General features: G+C 45.4%; 1 protein-coding gene across 6 annotated transcripts in view; it reads right to left on the bottom strand.

The window, feature by feature from the left end:
- KALRN (kalirin RhoGEF kinase) overlaps nucleotides 1-19,021 on the bottom strand; it is a 664,115-nt gene that overhangs the window by 538,623 nt on the left and 106,471 nt on the right. The gene's annotated exons all lie outside the window — the stretch shown is intronic.

Raw genomic sequence — 19,021 nt, forward strand, 5'->3', positions numbered from 1 at the left:
CCATAATCAGGAAAATGTAAAAACAAACAAACAAAACAAAACAAACACACACACACAAAATGTGGCACTATCACGTATCTACCACAGAAGCTAACATGGAAAAGACAAATAATACCAAGTATTGCCAAAGATGTGGAGCAACTGGAAATCTCCTACCTGCTGGTGGAAACGTAAATTGTTACAACCACTTTGGAAAACCATTCGGCAGCATTTATTAAAGTTAAACATATTCATGCTCTATAGCTTAGTAAATTACTCTCTTAGGTATATACACCACAAGACTGGATATATACACTCATCAACAGACTTATACAAAAGAGTTCATTGTAGCTTTATCACAATAGCTCCAAACTGGAAACAACTCACATTCCTTATACAGTAAAATGGATAAACAAATTGTGATAGAAACAGTTGACTCTTGAACAACATGGGTTTGAACTGCACAAGTCCACTTATATGTGAATTTTTTTTTTTTTTTTAAATATATTTTATTGACTTTTTACAGAGAGGAAAGGAGAGGGACAGAGAGCTAGAAACATCGATGAGAGAGAAACATCGACCAGCTGCCTCTTGCACACCCCCTACCGGGGATGTGCCCGCAACCAATGTACATGCCCTTGACCGGAATCGAACCTGGGACCTTTCAGTCCGCAGACCGACGCTCTATCCACTGAGCCAAACCGGTTTCGGCAGTATATGTGAATTTTTTTAAGTAAACACATGGAAAAGATTTTCTTAAGAACAATTTCTTTTCTCTACCTTACTTTATTGTAAAAATATATTGTATAATAAATAGAATATATAAAATATGTGTTAATTGTTTATGTTATCAGTAAGGCTGCCAATCAACAGTGGGCTATTAGAAGTTAAGCTTTTTGGGGAATCAAAAGTTACATGCAAATTTTCAACTGCAGGAAAAGGTCAGCACCCCTAACCTCATTGTTATTCAAGGGTCAACCGTATATACAATAGAATATTACATAACAATGAAAGTGACATATAATTGCTAACACAACATGGAATAATCTATCACATATAATGTTGAACAAGAGTACAGATACACAATCTATGACTTTAAGATTCCATTTATATAAAGCTTCAAAACAGACAATCTAATATCATGGTGCTAGAAGTCACCCCAGAGATTACCTTGAGTGGAGAGACTACTTAGTGGAAGGGGACACTGGGGGACAAGTGGTTTGGGGTGTTGGTAATGTTGTTTCTTGATCTGTATGCTGGTTCACTAGGTAAAAACTCATTGAGCTGTATACTTAAGATTTGTATACTTTTCTGTATGTATGGGAATTTTCAGTAGAAAGTTTATAATAAGAAAATATAAACACAAAATAAATTTAAGGCATAAAGTCTATGTGAGGAAAAATAAATCCATGAAAACTGCCTTGCAAATCCAAACCTATTAAATGACAGCAACATTTATAGTCTCTACTTGTTCAGATTAGGAAACTTGCTTTTTTCATTTAGATATATGCCCCACTTTCAAAAAGAATGGGAAGCCACCGTCTTATTTATTGAACAAATACACACTAGAGGCTTTTTAGTGTTCATTGGAACCTTTTAGGACATTAAAATTGTTAAATTTTATTTGGTTTATTTTTATTTTCTTTCCCATGTTAATATATGGGCTTTTAAAAACTACAATTTTTCTTGGCTAACACCCTCTAATGAAGATTAACAACCCTAATATTTACATAACCAGCAAGCAAATATGCTGAGCAGAACATGGTCTACCCAATCAGAATCACTGGAAGGCTTTCAGCCAGTGGCTATCGCTCAGGTCTAATAGCCTCATACTCATTGGAAGGGAAGATTGGGAGCAATTATCTCAACAATCCAAGCCAAAAAACACAGCTATGCTATTCAAGAAAAGAGGGGGCCACAGAGACAAACCTGCCCTCGTGAAACAGCCTGGCTGCCAGAAGGAGCTCATGTTTTCCTACCCTGATGTGAGTGCTGGCTTCTGGCCCTTCCAGAGGAAAGCTTTTCCAGGGCATGGGATCATTCTCTTTCATGCACCAGACTTACATTTGTACAATGCCTATGCTTTACAATGTTTCCTAGATTCTGATATCATCTGAGTCTCACGCTCACCCTAAAAAAAAAAAAAAAAAAGGAAGAAGAAGAGGTTATTACTATCTCCTTTTAGCTGGTGAGAAAAACTGAGGCTCAGCCAGCTAAGGGACTCAGTAAAGCCACAGGACTGGAAAACTGCACAGCAAGGACGAAGCACCCTCAGGCACAGTGCTGTCTCCTGCACGGTGAGGTCTCCCAGCTTCTCTCCAGGTCTGCTTATGCGAATGAGAACATAAACCCTAGACTTGAAAAAACATAGGCTAGGATTATTAGACATTGGACAGCAGGCAAGCTGGAAACTGTGCTCTTAGCCCAAGGACTGTGTTCACACCTTCAGGATCATGCATACTAGCACTCGGAGGAGGGTGGGGGCAGTGAGCCAGCTGTGGGGTATACAATGGTCAAATGGCTCAGTCTGACTACTACAGAAAGGTCAGCACTGGTGGGAACATGCTCTCTGGGAAGGCTTTCCTGCAGACAGGGAACTGACACCTATGGGTTTGAAAATAAGATATGGTTCTGAAATATATTGACGAACACAGTATGTTTGGATTCTGCTAGAGTGGCCATATCACCAATACTACACAGTATAAAGCACACTGGCTTTGGAGTCCAACATATCTATCTGTCTTTGAATACCAACTCTATTTTTACTAGATGTGTGTCCCAGAACCAGTTACTTATCTGCTCTGAGTTTCAGTTTCCTTGGCCATAAAATAGCGATGATAATACCGACCCATCAGAATCATTGTGAAAATTAATAACATATTATATGTAAAAGTTCCCGACATATAGTAGGCAATAAATATTAGTTCCTTTCCCTACTCCCTACCTAAAAAAAAAAGTTTTCTTTTTGTGAGTTTTTAAAAACAAATGACATGTACAGTTTGTGCTTTCCTTGGCAGCTAAAATGAAATTAAAACATAAATCATCTAAATTAAAACCTTACAGGATAATCATATATGAATATATAATAACCTTCTCAGATGGCCTAATTTAAGAACCTTGACTTTTTTTTCTTTTTCACCTGGAAGTTATCTGATTAATTCAGTGTCTACTTCATTTCCTGGAATAGAAATTGCAATAATCTTCCTCTTGAGCTCAATAAGTGATTAACATGACAAAAACAGGTCAGCTGTAGTCAGAACCCAGCTCCCACAATTATCTCTAGGACTGATGTTGCCAAATGCTGCCTAACAGGATGAGTGTCTGATTACCAGGCTAACTCCAGATGTTGCCTGGGGTAAATTCCACAGGTTACACAGAGAAGCTGTGATAGAGGGTTTTATATATGGTTTCCTATGACTTTTCCTTTTAAAAAACAAATACAATCTTTACAAAATCTACAGACATTCTTCCATGAACATGTATTGCTGTCATCTCAAACTCCATGAATACACTCTACCCTTAAACACTGGTCCCGCTTCCCAATTGCCTTATTTCTGTCCTTGCCTGCATGTTCTTAGAATCTCAGAAACAAGAAATTGGAAAGACTTTCATTAAGCCATTTGGCCCAATATCAATAAAATGCAGGAATAATTTCCACTGCATCCCTGATGGTCTGCTACTGACTAAATACTTCCAGAACAGGGGAGCTGACTAATTCCCTGCAGCATTGTTCCAATTCTCGGTCAAGTTCTCCCATAAATCTAGCTGGGTGTTTCTCCATATGTATTTTCCCCATTACCTAATCCTAGCTCTGCCCTCAAGAGCAACAGGGAGCATAAATCGCACCCTGCCTCCACAGTGGAGACCCAGAAATATGGAAGGCAGCCAGTATGCTTACACATACGTTTTTTGCTCTGAATCAAACATTCAATTTAAAACACACACACACACACACACACACACACACACACACACACACACACACATTTGTTGAGGTGCCTCACACTGCTCTAGGCGCTAAGACAGGAGAGCTAAACAACTCAAGACATCCACACACAAGAAGTTCTCACTAGTCCCTGAGTATGATTTGGCTTCCAGACCACCCATCCTCTACCTCCTCCAGATATACTATGACTTGATGCATCTCTTAAAGCATGATACCCAGAATATGGAAGAAAAAAAACGGATGTTGCATTATGCTTCTCGGTATTTACCCAAAGGAGTTGAAAACTTATGGCCACACAAGAACCTGCACACAGATATTTATAGTAACTTTATTCATAACTGCCAAATCTTGGAAGCAACCAAGATATCTTTCAGTAGATGAGTGGATAAATAAACTGTAGCACATTCAGACAATGGAATATTATTCAGTGCTAAAAAGAAATGAACTGTCAAGCCATGAAAAAAAAAAAACTTAAATGGATATTACTAAGTGAAAGAAGCCAATCTGTAAAGGCTACACACTACAGGATTCCAACTATATGACATTCTGGAAAAAGTAAAACTATGAAACAGTAAAAAGATCAGTGGCTGCCAAGAGTTAGCAAGGAGGGAAGGATGAACAGGAGAAGCACAGAGGATTTTTAGGGCAATGAAACTGCATGATGCCGTAATGGTGAATACCTATCATTATACTTTTGTCAAAACACATGAAATGTACAACACCAAGAGTGAACCCTAATGTAAACTATGAACTTGAGGGATTATGATGTGTCGATGTAGGTTCATCAATTGTCACAGATGTGCTAGTAACACTCTGGTGGGGAATGCTGATAATGAGAGAAGCTGTGCATGTGTAAACGGGAAACCTCTGTACCTTCCTCTCAATGTTTCTATAAATCTAAAACTGCTCTAGTTCTAGCCCTGGCTGGTGTTTCTCAGTGGTTAGAGCGTTGGCCCACACACTGGAGGGTCGTGGGTTCAATTCCCGGGCAAGTGCAAGTACCTGGGTTGCAGGTCTGATCCCCTGGGAGAGGTAAGTGTGGGAGGCAACCAGTCTATGTGTCTCTCTTACATCGATGCTTCCTTCTCTCTTTCTCTCTCCCCTTCTCCCCTCTCTTAGAATCAATCGAAAAAATATCCACAGGTATTAAGTACCATATTTTCCGGCGTATAAGACGACTGAGCGTATAGAAGATTTTCCTGGGTTAAAAGTCATCTTATACGCCGGAAAATACGGTACGTAAGTAAGAATAATTACTTACGTACTTAATTAATACCTGTTGTTTTTTTTAAAAAAAAGTCTTCTTAAAATTTAATAGGAAAAAATTAGATGGGTAAGTCTGTGGGTTATACCAATGCTGATTTCCTGGTTTTGATACTGTACTGTAGTTGTACAAAATGTTAACAGTGGGCATGCTGGATGAAGGGTGCACAGAACCTCCCTGCATGTTTCTCAGCAACTTCCTGTTTATTTCAAAATTGAAACTTTAAAAATAAATGGTTGGATGAGATAGTACTGGCAAAAGATACTGACAGGATCGTGTAGAGGCTCATCTACCGAAATACCTCTGGAAATAAGCATCCAGGAGAAGAGAGGGCAGAACAGCCAGATAAAGGTCCATACCTTACCCCTCCCTAGGAGTTAGGCTACCTTTCCGAAAGCTAAATCTGTAGGACCTTCTCCTCCTTCCTATTCTGGAATGTCTGGAATGTCAAGGAAATGGAGTGTGTATATTAAGTTATTTCCAGGGGATACTGTTACCTTCGCCTCTGTGGCCATGCTTCTTGTCACCTGGAGTGACAACTGGGGTGGAGGTGAGGGGCTGAGAACCATCAGGCTCTGGAGTCCAACACACCTGGCTTTAAAATACAGGCCTGCCACTCACCAGCTGTGGTAACCTGGGCATTATTTGCCCTCTTCAGGCCTCCACAAAACAGAGATGGTCACAAGCACTATTATCACATAGGGTTGTGAGAGGAGTCAATGACATAATTAATACCGGTCATATAAAAAGCATGGATAAAGTTCCAACATCCATCCAAAAAAAAAAAAAAAATCCATAAATACACGTGGTCTTAGAGTCTCCATGAGTAAGATCTAGGTCTTCATAGGGGCACACTCTTACTCTTACAATATCAGCTAGAACATCTCTCCTTTCCTCCCTGCTGGCACTTCTCCAGCATCCCAGGACATCGCAGATTTCCAGCTACTCCAGTCCAGGGCTTCTCACACCATCGATAGCAAAGGACCCATTTGTTTTTGTATTTCATGTTTGTTTGTTTTCAACCTGTCATAGACTAGTCCTTTTCTAAAATGTAATAAAAAATTAATTTCTAGAGAAATGCAATTTTGAAAACAAAATATAAGGCCTATTTTTTAATTTTTAGATTCAAACAACAAAATTACTCTGGCAAATTGCTATAAAAGTTTCTAAATGCTTCCTTTCCATTTCCGTACTTGTCATTACTGACTGATAACAAACATTTGCTGGTACTGTGCCATGGACCATTCCTTAGGTAGTGTCTCTCCCTACCTTCTCTCTCCAAACTCCTAATAACTGTATAGTCATATAACACGACTGAGTACTTAAAATCTCTATTTCTTTATATGAACCTTAATTCTCCAGCCAGATTTCCTGTTCTTTGAGTGTCAGGGTCCTGCCCACTGTACCCAGCATTGGACAGCTATCTCAGAGGGGCTCAAATCCTTGCTGGTAACCCAAATAGCAAATAGGCAAATTACTTACTTTTACCTTTTCACCATTTAGACAATTTGTTAGTGCATTTGTGAAAACCTGCCTGATGAACACATTTTGTCCCCTTAGCATCACATCCTATTTGCCTGTGTTCCACCAACTTCTGTGTCTTTTTCACAGTCTGTTTCATCTCCATGTAACGGAAATGCACCATGTATAGTCACTGTTTCTCTTCCACTGAGGGACAAGATCGGACAAATCACAGAAAAATCCCATTCATTAGAAAAGTTGGCTTTGCATCAGCAGATAAAACATTCAAGGAAATGAAATACATATATTTAGTTACTTTCAGGGGATAATGTTATCCTCACCTCTTTTTCTCTCTATTGCTAGGCCCCATAATAGCTGCTCAATAAACATTTATATGAACTGGCTATATATAGAGTGTCGGCTATATTTCAGTGACCTCAAGCCACATCTTCAGTCATGTCACTCAGAAGGCAAGAGCGGCCATAACCAAAAAGGGGCAATGAGTGGTGGTGTTATAGGAAGGAGCCTTGGGGTCATTTGACCAGTGGTTTTCTATCCTGGCTCCTAGACCTAGATATTTTTTTAATGTAATTTTTCTAGGATGTAACTGGAGCATCAGTATTTTTTAGGTTCCACAGGTAATTCCAATGTGTAGCTAGGATAAAAAACCACTGATTTGGAATACCCTCCACACTGGTATTAGCAGATGTTCCTGAAATTTCTGTTGAGGGGATAAATGGCTCAATCAATGGTTCAATTCACTGATCAATCAATTAATCAATACATGGGAATGTGTCTGCGGCAGTTGTGGAGATGGTCTTGCCTCCCATCTCCTCAAATGCTCTAGTATGCATCTTCTCCCAAGATCCAGTCTTAAGCTCCAGCCAGATAGCATCCCTCTTCCAGCCTCCTGCTGGCAGGAGGAGGGCTTGTTGCTCCGCTGGAGCGCTGGCCCTAGGAAAGCACTAACTTAGCTAACTCATCCTCACCATTTTTAAGCAGGAAACTCCTGGGCTTCCTCGAATGCACACCAGAAGGTTTCATGAATACCACAGGCCTCAACTCATACAGGATGGGAACATGTGATCTTATCTATTTTGTGTTTATTATTTAATGGTTGTTCTTTGATTGTTTTTCTGGCAGTCCATGGGTCCAGGATGCTATCTCAGACTACAGACTTCCAGAGGACAGAGGCCCAAGAACACTTAGTACAAAGTGACTGGTTTGTAAAACATCTAATGTATGATGCTCTTGTGTGGCTGAAGAAGGGCAAGGTGGCAGGTAGGATGGCAGTGTGTGAGGACAGGAGGAAGAGGAAGAGGAGGAAGAAGAGGAGGGTAGGATGATGGAGGGAGAGGAGGAGAAGGAGAAGGAAGAGGAGGAGGAGGAGGAACAGGAGGAGGAGGAGGAGGGAGGAGAGGGGGTAGAAGCAGGAGAAGGAGAAGTGGGAGGAGCCAAGTGATATGCAAACCTGGAATCCTGAATGAGATGCTGGCTGCCCACCATGGATAGGAACAGGACACAGGATTAGGCAGCATCCACTGCATCCCAAAGGGCAGGGAACAGCTTAGCTGAGCTCCAAGTTGCCTTCTGAGAATGTGTGCCTGGGGCTGCCCCAGCTTCTGACCTCTGGCTGCTCCCTTAGCTGCTGCTTCCGCTGCTATTTTTAGCTGAACAGAGGCCCCTCCCCAGCCTCCTCTTCAAAACTTATTTCCATAACCTGGGAGGAGCTGAACTTTCATTCTCCCTCTGGACTCTGAACCTCCCACTCCTCCTTGAGGTTTACACTGAGTCCATTAGGATGCTTGGAAGGAGATGAACACAGGGTATCTGGGAAGTAAGTTGTGAAATCCAATACTTATTATTTAAGCCAGGAAAATAAATACACTGGGTCCAGGAAGAGCAGCACTCCCTCTGTCCCCAAAAAGCAGATACTCCCTGGGTCTCCCCTTCCCTGCCCACCTGCATGTGAAGAGCATCGCATCACTAGCATTAACGAGCATTTTCTGGTATGTTTCTGTCTCCCCCACTAAAAGAAGAAAAGGAAACGGGCACTATTCGAGCACCCCTGATTCCTGGCACTCTGCTAGAGTCTATTTGTGAATTTTCTCACACAAACATTACAGTCCAAGAGCTCCATTAAGCCCGCCCCCCCCCCCCTCGTCACACAGCTTAGAATTAGCAAGCTAGGATTCAAACCTAGTACTTTGTGACTTCAAAGCTCACAGAGGACCATTTCTTCCAAAAGCAAGCCTCATGCTCCTGTCACCAAAAAAGAGTAATCTATCCCGTCCTTTATACTATGAGCTTCCCAAGGCGGGAATCATGAAGCCCCATTAGATTAGTACCTCCCACTGGGCTCAGTAAACCATGAGGGTCTGAACCACTAGCTTTCAGAAAAGAGAGGAAAACATATTTGTCATCCTGATGCCAGTGAAATATGAAGAAAAATGTGCCCTCTCTTGCTCTATCAGCTTCTTAAGTGGTTGGGGAAAGGGAAGAGGGAGGGGTCCAGCAAGAGAGGTGAATTATAAACCATCTCAGAGTCCATAATATTTCCTAGTCCCAGAAGCACCTCTCAATTATAGGGAATCTGAGAAAATGACTCATTCATTCATCATCCAGGAGATGTTTATTGAGCACCTACTATGTGCCGAGAACTGTAGTAGGGACAAGGGATAGAAAAGTAAACAAAGCAGTCAGTTTCTGCCCTCTAAAGCTGGGGTTCAGAGGCACTGGTGGGGTAATGGTATCTTCTGACACACTACCTTAAATTTAGTGCTGAGGGACTTTTGTGGGAAGAGGATGAGAAGGAGGAGTAAAGGAAACCAAACTCGTTGCTATGCAACCATGATGATTTATTCTTAGCCAGAGCCAGCAGAGCAGCAGCACTGAGCAGGGAGTGGGTGGGGGGAGGAGACGGGCGTATGGGGAAGCGAAGTGGTGCACACAGAGCACCATGGCTACATGCATAGACTACACACATAGGCCTCTCCTGGGAGCTGCTCACAGACGGGCACTACACAGAATCATGCTCACCAGAGGTAGTCAGAGCGTGGAATAGCCCAGGAGCCACAGAGAGAACAGACTGCCTGGATGCAAAAACCCTTGTTCTAGGGCCTGACATTAACCTTCAGTTATTGCAATTCAGGTCTGTACTGAATGCCAAAAAAAAAAAAAAAGACAAATAACAGCATAAAGGCTGGCATGTTCCCACCTGGGGGAACATACAGTCTACCCAGGCAGTAAGATACAATCATAGAAGCAGTCCGTCAACAAGTATTTATTAAGCACATCCTCCACACTCAATCTGCACAGTGCAGGATGTTGTGGGGGCAGAGACAGCCTGGGGCTGAGGGAGGGCATGTGCTGTGTGCTGACAGATACCTGCTGGGACTCAGGTCTGAGTGCTAGACCTGGCTGGCCCTCACCCCCACCCGCACCCCCCATGGGCTCTGGGCAAGTCTGCAGCAAGTCACTGGAGGGCTCTGGGCCTCAGTCTCCTGATCTTTAAAATGAGAGACTTAAACTTGAGCAATCCTTCCAGGTCTGACATGCCTGAGTCCTTTACATTAGAAATGCTACCGGATGTCAGTGGGAGCAGAGTTGAGTGCCATAAGCAATACTCAGGAGGGGCTGCATGGAAGAGGGAGGAATGAGGATGGAGTTGGGGAGGGAGGCTAATGTTTATTGAGGGCCTATTACCTAACGGTAAAGAATTTTCAGAATTGAAAAAGCCAGTGCTCAGGGAGGTTGAGTAACTTGCTAGTAAGGAGCAGATCTAAGACTCAAACCCAGATCTACCGGGCTCCACACCTGTGTACTGTTCACTGGGTTCCACTACTTCTCTAAGATGGTAAGACTTGGATAGGCACGGGGGTCTGAGCAGGCCTGGGGAAGCAGCCTGGGCAGACACCAACAGCCTGAAAAACCACCAGGATTCTCAAGGGAAGATTCCTGGGGGCGTGGACGGGGCTGTGAGAGGGCGGAGGGTGTGGTGAGGAGAGGAAAAAGGGAGCACCAGGCAGTCCTCTAATCAACACTCTGCCCTGTGCTAAGTGCTGTGAGAACGAAACCGTATATAATACAGAACCTGCCCTGAATTAATTTGCAAACAGGAGATAAAATGTGAAAATTAACAATTAATGAAATGCTGTAAAAAGTGCCAAAGAAGGCATACAAAAATAAATCATAGTACAGTTTAAGTGGGGAAACTGTTGCTTCTAATTGTGGTGGCCACAGGAGATTCTGTGGAGGGAGGGGAGAGGAGGTGGGCCTTAAAGGACTAGGGGCACACAGATGGGGGAAGGGGAAAAGAGGTAAGGACATCTGGGACAGGAAAAACCTCATCCATGGGAGAAAGGGTGGGTGTTATGCCCTCTGTGTTAGAAGAGAGAGCCGGTGGGAAACAGCATGGACCAGTTGGATTGGGCAGGACTGGAGAGCCTGGGCTGATAAACTGAAGGGGCTGGTCCTTAATCCGAAGACTCTGAGAAACCACTGACTGTGCGTGAGCAGGACAAAGACATGGCTAAAAGGGGCTTTAAGTAAAGGAAGCCAGCAGTGCTCAGAGGGCCGGGGAAGGGACCGAAAGGCCTGAGACAGGAGGGTCAGAATGAGGGAATGGCCCTGAGATGGCAAGGAAGGACTAGTTTCCTGGGTATTTCAGGATGAACAGAAAAGTCCTACGGACTGGGAAGCAGCAGAAGGGGGGAATCAAAGTTAACCCAAACTTCACACCCAGAGAACGACAGTGCCATATTCAGAACGAGAGAAGCCCAGCAAAAAAATAAACTTAGGGGGAGGGTGGTGACAGGTTGATCATTTCCATTTTAGACATTCCGTAAGGTTCCTCCAGGATATCCAAATGCAAATATCAGGAACCACAAACTCAGGAAAAGGAAACCTGAGGTTGGGGGGAGAGGTGGGTTCACCCATCACCCAGGATGAGATGAGTCCCCTCCCCTACTCCTTACGCCCCCCAGGGAAGGCAGGACAGCTGCTCTGTGACTTAGGAACTGTATGTCCTGATGAGAGAAGTTACAAGGAGAATGGAAACGAAATCCCTGAGCCAACTCTTAATTATTCCCATAAATAGAGCCAGTGAGGCTCTCAAACGGGGTCAAGCCTGGAAGAATGGAGTTCACTTCCCTCTCCAAAGAGGAATCCTACTGCGCTCCAGTCAGGGATCATCAGCCTTTGCCAGGGACAGGGACTCACAGGGGACCTTGCCCAGCATCTTCGTATAGAGGCAAGGGATACAATTTTGGAGTCAGAGAGACCTGGGTAAGAATCCCAGTGTCCCACCTGAATGGGCATGGGCAAGTTACTCAACCTCTCTGAAGAGTAAATAAGACAAGTGTCTGGCTTAGTGCAGGCATACAGACAGCATCAGGAAATGTTAGTTCCTTCCACCCCCACCCCAGAGCAGGCCTTTCCATTATGTTCAGTTCCCATTGATGCAAGTTTTTTCATTAATATCTACTCCGAAAGCCTAGTTATACTCTCTGGGATAGCACAAATAATAAGTCAGTGTCTCCTTCTGCCTGCCAAATGTTGATCGGTTTCCCCTGAAGCTGGATGGGGCACCTTGAACCGATTCTATCCTCACAATAATGTCGGACAGATATATTGAAGAGAGGGGCTATAGCTGCTCTTCTATAAATGTACCCCAGGGCCCCAAAATATCACCTCCACCTGACTTTCAGTGGCATTAAAAATTCTACCATTAGAGACTTATTTCTTTAGCTTAAAAACTTCTTTTAAATAACAAATATCCCAAGAGGAATAACTCATTGAACTGTTTGTTACCAATCATACGTAGCAAAATGTGCATTAATTTATGAGTCGTCTTGGGGAGCAAGAGTTTTAATGTGTTGGAGAGGAGGAGGGGAGCATTTTTGAGTTAAGATCACTGGTCCTATTTGGTGATTTAGAAACCAGAGAGCAAAGGACCTAGAAGAATGCGTTCCACAGCTTTACCGGGGGATCAGCCTGATCACTGAATGGAGAAAGGGTGGTGGTGGGCGGGGGGGGGGGTTTCCATAAAAGAGGTAAGCCTGCTGGCTGGAATTACCATGTGATAATGTGGGGTCTCGGGGATACAATGTGTACTTCTTCAAAGGGCATCACAAATTACCACAGAAAAGCCTTCTCTATCTCCCATGGGAGCAAAATAAAAGGGATCAAGGTGCATCAGGAAAGACTGCGGTCAGAGCCAGGAAGCACTTGCAGATGATGCAGGAATTTCCCCCTTGTTGCCCAGCAATGTGTTCCCTGCGTTCCCACCGCTCTCCTGAAACTGGTCCTTCAAAGATAACCCGAGATCTCCTAACCTCCAAACCCCAGGTTCTACCTCACTCCTCGGTAGCTTGGAGGCCAATACCTACACCTCCCTTGAAGCCCCTGTGTGACAGAACCCCAGGAGCCCTGGTAAGACCATTCCCACGCTCCTGCCCTCTGTACCCCAAAACTCGTCTTTCTCCTCTCTGCACTCACCCTAACAAGACAGAGGGACCACTGTCCCACCTTCTCAGCAAGCCGAAAGGAGTGATTCTGAAGAGCCTCAATTACACAGGCGAGCACATAGCCAGTGCATAACAAACTGCAGGCAAAATAAAGGAAGCTAATGCATTAAAATGCTGGCCAAGTGCGGCTAAAGAGGGTCACATCACGGGAAGCTACAGAAGGCACAGCACTCCGCTGTGTTTCTGAGGAAGCGTTTACTCGACATATACGCCCTGGCTTTGACACACAAGCACTGGTTCAGCATGTTTTCTCCAGAGAACAATTTAGAGAGCGTGCCATCAACCTCAGGGCCCTTTGCCTCCTCATCGCTCTGTCCCCCGTATCCACGGAGAGGTTCTCACAGAGGACCACATCGCATAGGAAACAGTTCCATGGCTGGGAACCCTGAGAGGAGAGCGCTTCTCTGCCACACAGGGAATTTTCTCCTCTGGGCCGGCTTCCCCAGCCCCACCCACTGCAGGCTCTCCGGCATCCTCCCTGACCCGCCTTTGCCAATCTGCACCAATTTTCTTTGCAATGCAGTCTTCCCGCCACCTCACATCTGTATTCTATGTACCATCACGGACAAAGAGATGAACAACATCAGAGAAAACCACACCCCCAACCTTTGGGCTCCCTCACACCAACGTCCTTCCTTTCCTCCCAGCAGAAGTGCCATGGAGGTGGTGACGCCCTCGCTCTCCCCCAACAAGCAGGAGTCTCTGAAGACCAAAGCCATGATGAAGAGTCACTCATTGGTCCTTCACTCTTCCCCTTGTACCCACCACTTCCCTTTAGCACCCAGCAGAACACTGCCCATAGGGGCACCCCATTCACACTGAGTGATATACTAAGATAACCAAGAGGCCCCAGGAACTTCACAGAAGGGGGAGACAGGAATACAGAAGGAAAGGTGGAAGGAGAGGAAAAGAACTGGGGTGAATCATTTGTGACCTCAGCAATTTCTTATATATTATCCTGAAAACCCTCTTAATATTTGGTCCCGGCCCTGATCATTGATATTTACTCTGTGACCTGCTACTCCACCTCTGCCCATTGAGCATGAAACATGGAGATCTGTCAGATATTCTGAGTGCCAGAACCCATGAAAAGAAGTTGCCAAGGCAACAGAACACTCCTCTTTGGTATAAATAATTGTGGGTGATGCCAGAGCACAGACACCCATCCCTTCCTCTCCTTCCGCTCCTTCAGTTACATTGGGCTGATTCAAAGTTGGAGGAGCCGTAAATGCTCCGACAGGGGGAGTGGGAAAGAGTGGGTCCCTCTAAAGACCAGCTAAGTCACGGGTCTAATAGGCAATCTGGCAGGGAGAGAGGACTTTGCAGGTTTGATTACATGTCCTGATCCCACTGGGCCGAGGTGGGGATGGAGGAGGTTGGGGTGGGGGGGCAGAAAGAAGGTAGTCAGGGGAGGAAGTGCCATGAATTGTGGGAGGGGACTCCAGAAACCACAGCACCAAGACACCACACCCAGGACAGGCTTTGGTGAACCTTGAGATACCAGCCTGCTGGGGCCACTGGGAGATGCCTGGGGCCTTATGCTCTGACTAGGGCTGTTTTGACCTTCCTTCTTCTCCATAATTCCTACCCAGACCCACAAAGACACCAACTGTACAGAAAACCCTAGGCTGAAGCCCATGTCCCAGTCACAGTCAGGGAAGACTGGGTCTTTCACCCCCACCCGCAGCAGACACCACTCCATTCAGATAGCCACCTCGGCCATCCCCTGCACCCAACCCACACCCAGAGCATCATGGTTAGCCCTTTCCCTTCCCTCGACCTCAGTCTTCCCATCTCTAAAAGGGAAGAGCTTTCTTCTCCTCCTCCAATCTCCAATACTTCTGGAAAAGGTTAGAATACAATGAAATTTTGCCTGTGATGACTCCTTAAAGACACTCTTGAAGAAGTAATCAGTACCAACTGTCAGGAGGTGGGGGGCCTTGGGGAGGTCCCCAACAATCTCAGCTCTCATGCTTTGAGGGAGAAATAGGACAACAGTCTACAAGGTTTCTTACATTCACTTCCCCTTCCACCCACATCCTTACCGTTGCTTCCCACAAACATCCATTGTACCTAGACTGAGCTATTCACACATCAGGAGCCGCACCTTGGCTCGCTCCATTTTCACTGTACATCTCACGCTCCTTCTGCCAGGACCAGCGAACTCACCCTCCCCGAAGCCTTCCTCAACCACACAGCCAATAGGACTCTTCCCCCAAAATTAAAGGCCTGCCATCTGCACCAACCATTTAGCACATCATATGGCATTTTATCATTAAATTTTTTTATGCCCCACACATCTAGAACAGTGTTGTGCACACAGTAGGTACTTATGTGAAGATTTGTTTTAAGCTGATTTTTTTAAATTATTCATTGTTCAGCAAAACCAGGTGACTCAAATCTCCAGGTGCACAGCCCCCCAGAAGAATGGAACCTCCTTGCATACGCTGCTATATTCATCATCACATCTCTCTCCCACCCTGTTCCTGCTCTGGCCTGAAACAACCTTTCCGGCTACCCAAACTCTCACAGCTGCTCCACCACACAAACCCTTTCCCCTACCCTGCCGGGGATGGCTCAGGACTCTCCTTCCCTGCGCTGACATCCCTAAGCCATGATCCCATCATTAGAGTCTCCTGACTTTCCTGTGGAGCACAGATGAGGTGTCACTTTAGAACTGTCACCTATTTATAACAAACACTCTGGGGTGTGCACATCTGTGACCACCTTCCCCAGGTCACACCCTGCACCAGGAGTCTGTGTCCTGGGTTACATACAACTCCAGGACCTCTTAGCTGCCTTGAACCCCTACCCCGAATCCTGTGCTCCAACAGCCATTAGGCTTCTAGACAGTAAACTAGTATTCTCTCTCCTGTGAGGAGACCGCAAAGACCAATGAACTCTACCCTCCTCCCTGAAGTTAAATAGATATCAGGCCCACCCCGCTTGTCTTCCCAGACTCCCAGAGCATCAGCCTCGTGTCATGGGGAAAGGGTGGGCTTTATACCAGGCAGACGAGGGTTCATACCCTTGGGAAATTTGATGTGCCCAATTCAATCAGCATTTACTGAGGGCCTTCTCTTGTTTTAAAGGATCAGGGGCTCTCCAAGTGTGGCCCTCACGCCAGCAGCCTCAGCACAAGCAAACTTGTTAGAAACACAAATTCTTAAGCAAACCCTAAACCTGCTGAATCAGAAACTCTGTTCCTGCCCCCTCTCAAGCTTTTTCTGATTCAGCAACGTGTGTTTTGACACACTCTCCAAGTGATTCTGATGCACACTCAAATTTGAGGACCACTGATCTGGGCCCTGAGGAAACACAAAAACGAAAAACCTACAATCTAGACCAGCAGTTCTCAGTGTTGGCTGCACATTAAAATCACCTGGGGAGCTTTTAAAATAACACCAAAACCTGGCCCCATCCCAGACCAATTCCATTAAAATCTCTAGGAGTGAGCAAATACTCGTAATGCAATGTGCTGAGTGCAAAGACGGCACGAGTGTCCTGGCAACTGAAAAGGCAGAAGGCAGTGAGGAGACGGGGGGAGTGGCTTCCCTATCTGTGCCTCCACTTCCTCATCTGTAAAATGGGGATTGTAATGTCCAGCTTCCATGAGATGACATGCTGCACGCAAATGCCTGCTACACAGTATGTGCTCACTCTGCATCAGCTTCCTCCCTCCCCCAAACGAGGCCCCTTGCTGACTCTGAGCCCAGCAGCTGGACTAATGTTTAGAATGCCCCTGCATCCTTCAACACCAAGGACCGCACCCCTCCCAGGAAAAAACCTGCTGGCTGTTCACAGCTTGGGGCAAGGGTTCTCTTCAGCAGCTATCTCGATATTCCCAGTGTCTGCAGTCACTGTCCTGAAAGATAGCCTGGGTCCTTGGGAACCAAGCTGTCCCCAGAAGGCCACTCACAGCTGAGACCTCAGCTCTAACACCCCAATTCTTTCAAAAAACAGCTCTTTAAAAACAACTTGATAAGGACCACTTGAATTACACTAGGAACACACTGTTCTGTTCCTGACCCCTCTCAAACTTTTTCCTGTGCGTCCAAGCAGGTCCACTGGCTCGGGGTGAGTGACCTCTCTCAGCATCACGCAGTCCTCCCTCGTACAGAAGCTTTCATTATTCAATCTCCCTCCCCAGCAACATCTGAATACAGGTCTATAGTGCTCTTGGCAATAGCTCCAAATCTGCCTAACCCTCCCTCCCTACAAGGTATAGGAGAGGATCTGCAGTCCCAGAGAGTCCCCTGCGCCCCAAGCAACCCCCAGGACCTCCCCCACTGAACAGAGAAATGGGAACTGTCCTTATGCTTGGGCTCTATGCTTAGCCCAGCAGATGCTGAAAGCATTTTTTTTTCTCCTCTTGGGAACAGCCATCACTGTCATTTTAAAATAAAAACAAGCAAATTATGTCATTACTTCATAGGCAAACCTTGCCTTTTAAAAAAAAAAAAATACTAAAAACACCATCACTCAGTTTGCCCAGATTTGGTTCCCTCTTCTCTAGATTTCCCCAACCGAAGTTGGGCTGTTTCCACAAATCAAATTTTCATTCAAAGGACAAAGTTTTGTCACCATTAAGGATAGTCCAGGGAAAGCAAAACAAAATAACCTGCACCACCAGATTGGAAAATTGCTCCCAGAACCCGGACCCCACCCGGTTGGCACGTGGTGGCATCCCTGGCATTGGCTCCCCTCGGGGGTCCTCCTTTGAAAGGAGCACCACCTCAGTTGGTCAGGGGTCAGTCAAGCCATCATCTATAAGGGGCTTCAGAAACCAAGCTCCCACATCAAATAAGGGTGTTGGGGAGGCGCAGAGAGAAGGGAATTTACTTCAGAGAAAAGGGTTTAGACACTCCCGAAGCAGGAACCAGGACTACTCTCTAAAGAGGTGGGGGCTGCCAAGGGAGAAAGAGTGTCCTCAGAGGCCAACACCAGGCCTAGTGTCCTGCCCACAATCCACCGAACCCCCACAGAAGAATGTGGAACATGAGACAGGGACAAAACTCCCTGCAGAAACAGTCATTAGTGGAACAGCAAAGATCAAAGTGCCACGCAGCTTTTCCCCAATTCCCTGTACAGTAGTACTAGGGCCTCATTCCTTTCCAGACACACAGAGTCACCCTCTCCTGGCCCCATCAGCCCTCCTCTTCCTTCCCAAAGGCCTGCCACGTGCAAAATAAGACCTCTGCCCAGGCTGGCCAGAGGAGAATGAGATACTTTCACCTTGGCAATGCATTTTCATTCAGCCTTAAAATGCTCAGGCCGGGCAAGAAGCCCACAGTGTGTCGTGCTGCGCCCGGTGCTGACCTCCTCGGTGCTGGTGGCTCTCTCTTCAGTGTGTTCCTGCTCCTCGCACCAGCGTTCTCACTGGCTCGGATGCCAGACCCTGGACTCTAGAAACACTGCTTGAGCTGGCCTCACAACCCCTAGGAAAACAGGGCCTAAAACAGAACATTACCCATGCTCAGCTTTGCTCAGCAAGGTATGCTGAGCTGGGGCTCCAATGGGCAGAGGGAGGCTGGAGGACAGGGAAACGGTTGTGTCATTGGGCAATGCTCAGTCATCTGCATTAATGGTGGAAATGATGGACAATCAATAATCCAGAATTTATACAGTTTGTTAGGAGACAACGTGATTTTTCACAGCAGAGTTGCAAAAGATCTATTTGTTCAAAAATGAATTTGCATTTCCTGTATACAAAGACCAGGAAGGATAGAAAACAGCCACAAAAAAAAGAGGAAGCCAATTCAGGATTTAAAATTGATCACGTAGTACACATACAGAAATAAGTGAGAATTGGCTGTACGGGGAAGATGCATAGGAAATTAGAGC

Source organism: Eptesicus fuscus, chromosome 3 (assembly GCF_027574615.1).
Source record: "Eptesicus fuscus isolate TK198812 chromosome 3, DD_ASM_mEF_20220401, whole genome shotgun sequence".
Taxonomy (NCBI): domain Eukaryota; kingdom Metazoa; phylum Chordata; class Mammalia; order Chiroptera; family Vespertilionidae; genus Eptesicus; species Eptesicus fuscus.